This window comes from Hemiscyllium ocellatum, chromosome 28, assembly GCF_020745735.1.
Source record: "Hemiscyllium ocellatum isolate sHemOce1 chromosome 28, sHemOce1.pat.X.cur, whole genome shotgun sequence".
In the NCBI taxonomy this organism is placed as follows: domain Eukaryota; kingdom Metazoa; phylum Chordata; class Chondrichthyes; order Orectolobiformes; family Hemiscylliidae; genus Hemiscyllium; species Hemiscyllium ocellatum.
Window position 1 is genome coordinate 41,341,542 of NC_083428.1, and position 10,936 is coordinate 41,352,477.

Genomic DNA, 10,936 nt, shown 5'->3' on the forward strand with positions numbered 1-10,936 from the left:
GGTGCTGGAAAAGCACAGCCGCTCAGGCAGCAACTGTAGAGCAGGAGAATCAATGTTTCAAGCAAAAGCTCTTCATCAGGAATGTTAAATGATAGCTTCGGGTTCCACATTACTAATGCAGTGATAATGCCACTACACCACCATCTCCCCTGTTGATAGCCTGGAGTTCCACATTACTGGTGCTTCCTGATGAAGAGCTTATGCTTGAAATGTTGAATCGCTTATTCGTCAGATACTGCCTGATTGGCTGTGTTTTTCCAGCACCACACTAATCATGAATGAGCAGAAAAAGAGTTTATTATTGATGTCCGCGCTCACTGTGCAGTAGATGCCTGGCCCACTCTTTATAAGGGGTGGCACGGTGGCTCAGTGGTTAGCAGTGTTGCCCCAAAGAGCCAGGGACCAGGGTTTGATTCCAGCCTTGGGTGACTGTCTGTGTGGAGCTTGCACATTCTCCCAGTGTCTGCGTGGGTTTCTTCCAGGTGTTCTAGTTTCCTCCCACTGTCCAAAGATGTGCAAGTCAGGAGAATTGGCCATGCTCAATTGCCCATAGTGTTAGGTGCATTAGTCAGGGGTAAATATAGGGTTGGGGAGTGGGTTACTCTTTGGAGGGCTGGTGTGGACTTGTTGGGCCAAAGAGCCTGTTTCCATACTGTAGGGAATCTAATCTAATCTAAGAACCGAACACAAGAAGCCGTGCCTGGTGAGAGTTCAAGTCGTGGACAATAAGGTTATTTTCTCCAGTCTCTCTGTATAATCTTTGATGATGGCACCAACTTCGGTGGACTTTGCTTTACATTATTAAGCCCACGTCGAAGATAAACATTCCTTCTCTGAAATATTACAACAACTTGAAATGACACAAAGAGACCTTGACATTTGATATCCACAACGTTATTTTAAACACAAAATGCTTGCTTAAAATACATACTATAACAATTAAAAAAATAAATTGCATTAGCAACCTTACCGTCCAGTGTTTTTGCCATCTATATGGGATCCCACCAGGGAGTGTGCATGTGAGAGAAGTTTTATACAACACACTTAGCGTCCTTTCCATGCCAAGGTGCTGCCTGATTGACAAGTGAAGCAGTCACTTTCCTGACAAGTAATGGCAGATGTACCTTTTGGATCAGAATATATTTATCAAGTATCATTTAATAAGCAATAGCTTATCTTTCCAAACTTACAATTTTTTTTAGTAATAATCTTTCCTTTGCATTCCTTCTCTACTGAAGGTTCAAGCTCAGACTACAGTATATTTCCACAGTAGCCAAGACTTTGCTATCTCACTAAGATCACCATACTTGGTCTACAAACTTAGACAATAGCAGTCATTGTTACAAACCCTGTAGAGACCCAACGCAGGGTTTCCAACTGAGCGACCAAATTAAAAATGGAGGATAGGCTTTCACATTTTAACTGAAAATGTGTTGCTGGAAAAGCGCAGCAGGTCAGGCAGCATCCAAAGAGCAGGAGAATCGACCTTTCGGGCATAAACCTTTCTTCAGGAATGTCTGAAGAAGGGCTCATGTCTGAAACGTCGATTCTCCTGCTCTTTGATGCTGCCTGACCTGCTGTGCTTTTCCAGCAACACATTTTCAGCTCTGATCTCCAGCATCTGCAGTCTTCACTTTCTCCTTTCACATTTTAAGACCCTTACTGTAACAAAAAAGGTAAGGTCAACATAGACTAAATATTCCGTTCATTACATTGTAAAAAAGAATATTCTGCAGTAATTTCCTATTGTTTTTATTCATTTAAGGATGAGGGCATCACTGGCTCTGCCAGCATTTAATGCCCACTCCTAATTGCCCAGAGGACATTGCTGTGGGTCTGGAGTCACGTGTAAGCTAGACCAGGTAAGGATGGCAGTTTCTTTCCCTAAAGGACATAAGTGAATGAGATGGGTTTTTCCAACAATAGATTCATGGTTTTCATTAGACTCTTTATGCCAGATTTTGTTTTCTCATTGCATTCCAATTCAACCACTTGCCAGGGCAGGATTTGAACCCAGTCCCTCAGAACATTACCTGGTTCTCTGGATTAACAATCCAGTGATAATACCACCAGGAAATTACCACCACAGCCAACAACCCACTTCTGTGTTTATACATAACACCTCACTCTCCACAGTCTTAAGATTAAAGTTTAAACTCTCCCTGAGTCAAACAGGATCTCTTCACCCTGCTTTACCAAGTGGACTCTCCAGTGTCCTTTGAAATAAAGTTCCTGTGACAGAATCCTTTCAACATAAAAATCAGAATTCCCTTGATGATTCTTAGGCCTTCCACTCTTCTATTTCTTGTTTCCTTGAACATGGATTCCATCCTTTAGCGGCCTTTCCCCAGTTAGGTGATTGATCTAAAAACAATCCTTTCCTCTGCCTGGCCTGTTGTGAGCCTTTTTTACTCCAAAGCCTGTCCTGACTCTTCCGGACAGTTTGAACTCTGCGAGCAACAAGAACAGCTGCCTTCCTGTCAGTGACCAGGTGGGAAAGATTATATCTGACTTTTGACTGGGTTCCCTGGATCTGTGAAACTGCAGTCTCTTGGTGCTGATGCTAGGCAAAGTTCAGCACAACCTCACCTCATTCTATGTTAGGTTCAAGGACAATGTTTAAAGCATAGTCATCTTATAAACTGTCTAATGGCTGTAAGATCATTTCCTGGTGGTTTGGTAGGAACATCAACCATTGTGTTTTCATTGGCAGACTTACACTTCCTGATTGGACAAGAGCAAACAGTAGCCACAAGGAGAGTCCATATTGGAGTAGGCAGCACGCTCTCAGCTCTGCTCAGCACAGAGGCTACACTCCAGAGGGATTGATGGAATGGATGATCATTGAGTCATAGCAGAGAGAGTGATTTACACTGATGGGAATTTTTAACACCATTCAGAAATTGGAGAGTCCTCCATCACATTCTTGACTTGCGGAGGGTAGACATTGAGGAGACGTGACATATAAGAAAGGGAGCCATAGTTTGAGATCAATTTTCAAGTTGTTCTTGTGGGTTTGATGCTGAACATTCTGTTGAACTCTTTGTATTCATGCATCTTCAATTAGGTAAAAGGTTATTGGGGATAGGTTGGAATATACAGGAATTAGATCAACCGTGAAATTGTTGAAAGGGCAGATCAGGCCCAAGTGACCCAGTAGTCTGTTTCTGCTCCTAGTTAATTTAATCACATCTACCAAGTTCTTCTTACAAGCAAAACAAACAGACAATTGCAGCTGTGAGAATTCACCCCTTGATCAAAGTACACCCAGTGCTCATCAGCAGCAAGTGATAGACGGAGCTAAGCAATCCCAACAACCAACAGATCAGATCTAAGCTCTGCAGTCCTGCCACATCCAGTCGTGAATGTTGGTGGACAATTAAACAAGCCCCTGGAGGAAAAAGGGCTCATCCTCAATAATGGAAGAGCCCAGCACATCAAGGCAAAAGGCAAAGCTGAAGTGTTCGCTGCAATCTTCAGCCCAAAGTGCCAAGTGGATGCTCCATCTTGGCCTTATCCAGTGGTCCCCAGTATTACCGATACCGGTCTTCAGCCAAGTTGATTCACTCCAAGTGAATCAGGAAATGGGTGGAGACACTGAATATTGCAAAGGCAATGAGCCCTGATAACATTCCGGCAATTGTACTGAAGACTTGTGCTCCTGAACTTGCCGTTACTCTCGCCAAACTCTTCCAGTACAGTTACAACACTGGCATTTACTCAACAATATGGAAAATTGGCAGCATCCAAAGAGCAGGAGAATCAACGTTTCGGGCATAAGCCCTTCTTCAGGAATGAGGAAAGTATGTCCAGCAGGCTAAGATAAAAAGTAGGGAGGAGGGACTTGGGGGAGGGGCGTTGGAGATGCGATAGGTGGAAGGAGGTCAAGGTGAGGGTGATAGCCGGTGTGGGGTGGGGGCGGAGAGGTTGGGAAGAAGATTGCAGGTGAGGAAGGTGGTGTTGAGTTTGAGGGATTTGACTGAGACAAGGTGGGGGGAGGGGAAATGAGGAAACTGGAGAAATCTGAGTTCATCCCTTGTGGTTAGAGGGTTCCTAGGCGGAAGATGAGGCGCTCTTCCTCCAACCGTCGTGTTGCTATGGTCTGGCGATGGAGGAGTCCAAGGACCTGCATGTCCTTGGTGGAGTGGGAGGGGGAGTTGAAGTGTTGAGCCACGGGGTGGTTGGGTTGGTTGGTCCGGGTGCCCCAGAGGTGTTCTCTGAAACGTTCCGCTAGTAGGCGGCCTGTCTCCCCAATATAGAGGAGTCCACATTGGGTGCAGCGGATGCAATAATCGATGTGTGTGGAGGTGGAGGTGCAGGTGAATTTGTGGCGGATATGGAAGGATCCCTTGGGGCCTTGGAGGGAAGTAAGGGGGGAGGTGTGGGCGCAAGTTTTGCATTTTTTGCAGTTGCAGGGGAAGGTGCCGGGAGTGGAGGTTGGGTTGATGGGGGGTGTGGACCTGACGAGGGAGTTACGGAGGGAGTGGTCTTTTCGGAATGCTGATAGGGGAGGGGAGAGAAATATATCCCTGGTGGTGGGGTCCGTTTGGAGGTGGCGGAAATGACGGCGGATGATATGTTGTATATGGAGGTTGGTGGGGTGGTAGGTGAGAACCAGTGGGGTTCTGTCCTGGTGGCGGTTGGAGGGGTGGGGCTCAAGGGCGGAGTAGTGGGAAGTGGAGGAGATGCCCTCGAACTCAGCACCACCTTCCTAACCTGCAATCTTCTTCCCGACCTCTCCGCCCCCACCCACTCCGGCCTATCACCCTCACCTTGAACTCCTTCCACCTATCGCATCTCCAACGCCCCTCCCCCCCACGTCCCTCCTCCCTATCTTTTATCTTAGCCTGCTGGACACACTTTCCTCATTCCTGAAGAAGGGCTTATGCCTGAAACGTCGATTCTCCTGCTCTTTGGATGCTGCCTGACCTGCTGCACTTTTCCAGCAACACATTTTCAGCTCTGATCTCCAGCATCTGCAGTCCTCACTTTCTCCTCCAATATGGAAAATTGCCCAGGTGCGTCCTGTACAATCTGGCCAATGACCGTCCCATCAGTCTACTCTCAATCATCAGTAAAGTGATGGAAGGGGTCATCAGCAGTGCTACTAAGCAGCACCTTATCAACAATAACCTGCTCAGTGATGCCTCATTTGGGTTCTGCCAGGGCCCCCAGCTCCTAACCTCATCACAGCCTTGGTTCAAACATGGACAAAAGAGCTGAATTCCAGAGGGGAGGAGAGAGTGACTGCCCTTGACATCATTTGACCAACTGTGGCATCAAGGAGCCCCACCAAATTGGAATGAATGGAGATCAGGAGGTAAACTCTCCACTGATTGGAGTCATATTTGACACATAGGAAGATGGTTGTGGTTGTTGGAAGTTAGTCATCTCAGCTCCAGGACATCTTTGTGGGAGTTCTTCAGGGTAGTGTCCTGGTCCCAACCATTTTCAGCGGTTTCATCAATGACCTTCCCTCCTCATAAGGTCAGAAGTGGGGATGTCCGCCGATGATTGCACCATGTTCAGCACCGTTCGTAACTCTTCAAATATTGAAGCAGTCCATGTTCAAATGAAACAAGATCTGGATAATATCCAGGCTGGGGCTGACTAGTGAAAAGTAACATCTGCTCCACACAAATGCCAAGCAATGACCAACTCCAATACAAAACAATCTAACCACCAACCCTTGACTTTCAATGGTGTTGTCATCACAGAATACCCCACTAACAGCATCCTGAGAGTTACCATTGGCCAGAAACTTGACCAGACTCATTGCAGTGGCTACCAGAACAGTTCAGAGGCTAGGAACTGCAGCGAATAACTCATGCCTTGATTTCCCATAGCCTATCTACCACATACAATGCTCAAGAGTGAAAGAACACTCTCCACTTGCCTGGATAGGTGCAGCTCCAATAACACTCAAGAAACTTCACACCATCCAGGACAAAGCAGCCACCGGATTGGCACCACATCCACAAACATCCATTCAACCCACCACCAATGCTCAGTGGCAGCAGTGTGTACTATTTACAAGATGCACTGCAGAAATTCACCAAAGATCCTCAGACAGTACCTTCCAAACCCACAACCACTTCCACCTAGAAGGATAAAGGCAACAGATACTTGGGAACAGCACCACCTGAAGGTTCTCTTCCAAGCCATTCATAGATAGTGATAGGTGAACACAGGTGGTGGGTACAACCTGGTTGGTCGATGGGAGCTGGAAGGAAGTGTCGATAGGTGGGATGGAAGAGAGGAGGTGGGGTTGGAGAGGGAGTTGGGGGAAGGTTATTTGAAATTGGAGAACTCAATGTTGAGTCCTCCGAGCTGTAGGCTGCCCAGGTGAAAGATAAAGTGTTGATTCTCCATTTGGCGATCTGATTCGCTGTGGCAATGGAGGAGGCTGGGGATGGGCACATTGGAGAGGGAGTGGAGTAGAGAAGGAGAATTGAATTGGGGGGGTGAGGGTGGGGGTGGGGGTGGGGGTTGACCAGTAGGTCAGGTTGGCCCTCGCAGGATGGACTGAGATACTCAGCGAAACATTCCCTGCGTTTACGTTTGGTCTCACCAATGTAGAGATGACCACGTCGGGAGCATGGGATGCAGTGAACTAGTTTGGAAGAGAGGCAGGTGAACCTCAGTCTCACCTGGAAGAACTGTTTGGGGCCCTGAATGGAAGTTAGGTGGGTGGTATGCAGGCAAGTGTTACATCTTTTCCGGCTGCCGGGCAAGGTATAGGGTTGTGGTGCGGGAAAGGGGGGGAGGTGGTGGTTTCTGGAGGTTTGGTGGGGAGAGTGGCGTGAACCAAGGAGTGACAAAAGGAATGCTCCTTATGGAAGGCGGAGAGGGATGGGGAGAGGACGTTGATCTTGGTGGTGGGGTCTAATTGGAGTTAGTGGAAGTGTTTAAGGATGGTATATTGGATGAGAAGACTAGTCGGATGGAAAGTGAGGACCAGGGAAACCCTACCTTTATTGTGTTTGGAGGTGGGGGATTTTAGAACAGTGGAATGGAGAACAGAGGAGATGTGGTGGAGGGACGTCTGGATGACGGAGAGTGGAAAAACACGTTGTTCAAAATAGATTGACATCTGAGATGCTAGGGAATGGAATGTCTCCTCATCAGAGCAGATGCGACAGAGACAGAGGGATTGGGAAAATAGGATGGAGTTTTTGCAGGATGAGGGTTAGGAGGAGGTGTAGTCCAGGTAGTTATGGGAGTCTGTAAGTCTTTAGGAAATGTCAGTCTGTAACCTGTCACCAGAGATGGAAGTGGAGATGTCAAGAAAGGAGAGGGAGGTATCTAAGTGAATTCGAGGGTGGGGTGGAAGTTATGGGTGAAGTCGATGAACTGCTCCAGTTCAGCCTGGGTGCAGGACCTTGCACCGATGCAGTCGCCAATGTAACATTGGAAGAGTTGGGGCACAGTGTCTGTGTAGGTACTGTTCACCAGTTCATTCAATGTTTGACAAAGACTCCCAACCACTGTTTGATGACACCTTCTCCAGCCTCCAACCTTCCTCTTCCTTTGAGACAGCCTCTCCCAGCCTTTCGCCTGCCCTGGAACTCTTTATTGTATGACATCAGTTGCCTCGATTTCTCCGCCTCTCCCTCGCCCACTTCAATCTCACCCTCCCCCTGTCCCGAACGTGCAGTGCTTCACTCCCTCCACACCAATCCCCGTTTTGCCATCAAACCTGCTGACAAATGCAGAGTTCTGGTAGTTTAGAGGATGGAATGTCACAGAGGCTGAAGACCAGCTCTCTGATACCAGGTCCTACCTACCCCTTGACCACTAACTCATTTCTTCCTGCCGCGACTCCATCCTTTCCCCCTTTGGTCCAGGCACTTCCCACCTACATCCAGGATACCAACCACACCCTCCACCTCCTCGGAAACCTCCAGTTCCCCAGTCCCCAGTGCTTCACCTTCACCATGGATGTTCAGTTCTTAAACATGCCCATTCCCCACATTCATTCCTCCCGTTGACAAGTGGAGCTTGGCAGAGGTCTATGTTGGCACCGTAAATATTCACATTATAAATTAGCGATCTGGACAAAGGAACTGAGTGCATTGTTGCTACGTTTGCAGAGATAGGTGGAGGGACAGGTAGGTTGAGAAAGTGAGGAGGCTGCCAAAGGACTTGGACAGACCAGGAGGCACAGGAGTGAGAGATGGAATACAATGTGGGAAAGTGTGAAGTGATGCACTCTGGTAGGATGAATCAAGGCGTAAACTATTTTCTAAATGCAGAAAGGATTTGGAAATCTGAAGAGCAAAGAGACTTCTGAGTCTTAGTTCAGGCTTCTCTTAAGATTAACATGCAGATTCAGTTGGCAATTAGGAAAGCAAATGAAATGTGAGCATTCACGTCAAGTGGATGACAATACAAGGGCAGGGGTGTACCGCTGAGTCTGTGAAAGATTCTGGTCAGACTGCTGGTTTCACAGAATGTGGGCATTGCTGGTTAGGCAGCATTTATTGCTTGTCTCTAATTACCCAGGGGGCAGTAAAGTGTCAACCACATTGCTGTAGGTCTGGAATCACATGTAGGCCAGACTGGGTCAGGATGGCAGTTTCCTTCCCTAAAGGGCATTAGTGACCCAGATGGGTTTTTCCAACAATCAACTATGGATTCATGATTATTAAATTCTTAGTTCCAGAGTTTTATTGAATTCAAATTCTACCATCTGACATGACAGGATTCGAACCTGGGTCCCCAGAATATTACCCAACTCTTATGGAAATTAATTTGGCAGTTATGTAGCTGACTTAGTGTTGTAATGCATGCACAGGATCATACAACAGAGCTCCAGTAACAGATAATGGTAGTGCACTGTGATAGGCTAGTTAAATCACTGACAGATGAGCTAATACTGAAGGCAATGGTGTTGTAATTTTAAGCTTAAGTGTAACATTGAGAACAAGTTACAAGCTAGCGGGCGGCATGGTGGCACAGTGGTTAGCACTGCTACCTCATAGCGCCAGTGACCCGGGTTCAATTCCCGCCTCAGGTGACTGACTGTGTGGAGTTTGCACATTCTCCCCATGTCTGCGTGGGTGTCCTCCGGCTCCTCTGGTTTCTTCCCACAGTCACAAAGATATGTGGGTCAGGTGAATTGGCCATGCTAAATTGCCCGTAGTGTTAGGTAAGGGGTAAATGTAGGGGTAGGGGTATGGGTGGGTTGTGCTTCAGTGGGTCAGTGTGGACTTGTTGGGCTGAAGGGCCTGTTTCCCCACTGTAAGTAATCTAATCTAAAAAGTGTGGCAGAAAATGATTAGGTTCAGAAGACAAAGCAAGCCAGTATCATTGGGGATGGTAATGCTATCAGATAAGCATGGGAACCTAAGACTGTATAAACTGCCGAGAGACAAAGGTCTCGTGAGCAGACAGGGAAGACATTTTCTGGCTGTCATAGCTTTGATCTTGCAAAATTAAAGTCTAATTTCATGAAGGATTTTCTCTGTCTCCTGGTAATTTTTTTACAGAATATTGAATGATTCTTCTGCAGCAGTCTCTGGATTAACAGTCCAGTGAGAATACCACCAGGCCGTCACCTCCCCAAATTTGGAGCATTGTGGGTAATGAGCCTCCTATCTAAGGAAAGATATGCTAACTTTGAAGAGATCCAGAGGAGGTTGACAAGAATGGTCCTGGGAATGAAAGGCTTGTCGTATGAGGGGAGGTGAGGATGCTGGGTCCGTACTCGATGAACTTTGGAAGGATAAGGGAGGATCTGATTGAAACTTACAGAATTCTGAGAGGCCTGGGTAAAATGGACTTGTAGAAAATGTTCCCACTAGTTGGAGAGACTAGGACCCAAAGGCACACCCTCAAAGTGAAGGGCCTACCCTTTAGAACTGAGATGAGCAGGAATTTCTTCAGCCAGAGGGTGGTGAATCTGTGGAACTCATTGCCTCAGAGGGCTGTGGAGGCCTAGTCATTGAGTGTCTTTAAGACAGAGATTGATAGGTTGCTAGTTAGTAAGGGGATCAAGGGTTATGGGGAAAAGGCAAGAGAATAGGGTTGAGAAACATATCAGAGGAGAAAGTGAGGACTGCAGATGCTGGAGATCAGAGCTGAAAATGTGTTGCTGGAAAAGCGCAGCAGGTCAGGCAGCATCCAAAGAGCAAGAGAATTGACGCTTTGGGCATGAGACCTTCTTCAGGAATCATGCGCGAAACGTCGATTCTCCTGCTCTTTCGATGCTGCCTGACCTGCTGCGCTTTTCCAGCAACACATTTTCAGCAGTTGAGAAACACATCAGCCATGTTGAAATGATGAAGCAAACTCCATGGATTGAATGGTCTAATTCTGCTCCTATTTCTTACGGTCTTACAAAGCAATCATTCCCTTGAGGCCAAGAAATCACTGTGATGTAATTGACTCATTATCCACATTTGTTAATATAATGTCCTTCACTCTCAAATCCAGCTCCTGTTGAGTGCTCTCAGGCCTGTCTGTCTCACTTCAATCCTGCCCTGACTTCTTCCACATTGTTATCATCAGCATTGGCTCCTTCATCACTTGTGACTGACTGCCTTCCTTCCTCACCCAAGCAGACAGAGGACTTGTCCATCTCTCATTCTTCGAAGATCCAATCCAGTCATGGCGCTTGGGTGGGTACAGCGGACAATCTTTACTGTCCCTTTCCAGACAGCACTGGATAGCTGCTTTTAAGCTGTCTAGGCTACAGAGGTCGTGGTGAGGCCACAACTGGAGGACTGTGTGCAGTCACATGACAGGAAGGACCATAATTGCATAAGTGCAGAGAAGATGTACCAGTATGTTGCCAGGGCTGGAGAATTGTAACTACGAGGAGAGATTGGAGAGGTGTGGCTATTTTCCTTGAAACAGAGAAGGCTGAGGGGTGACAGAGTTGTGAGGGGTAGGGATAGACAGGACAAAGCTGCTTCCCTTGGTTATGAGTTCA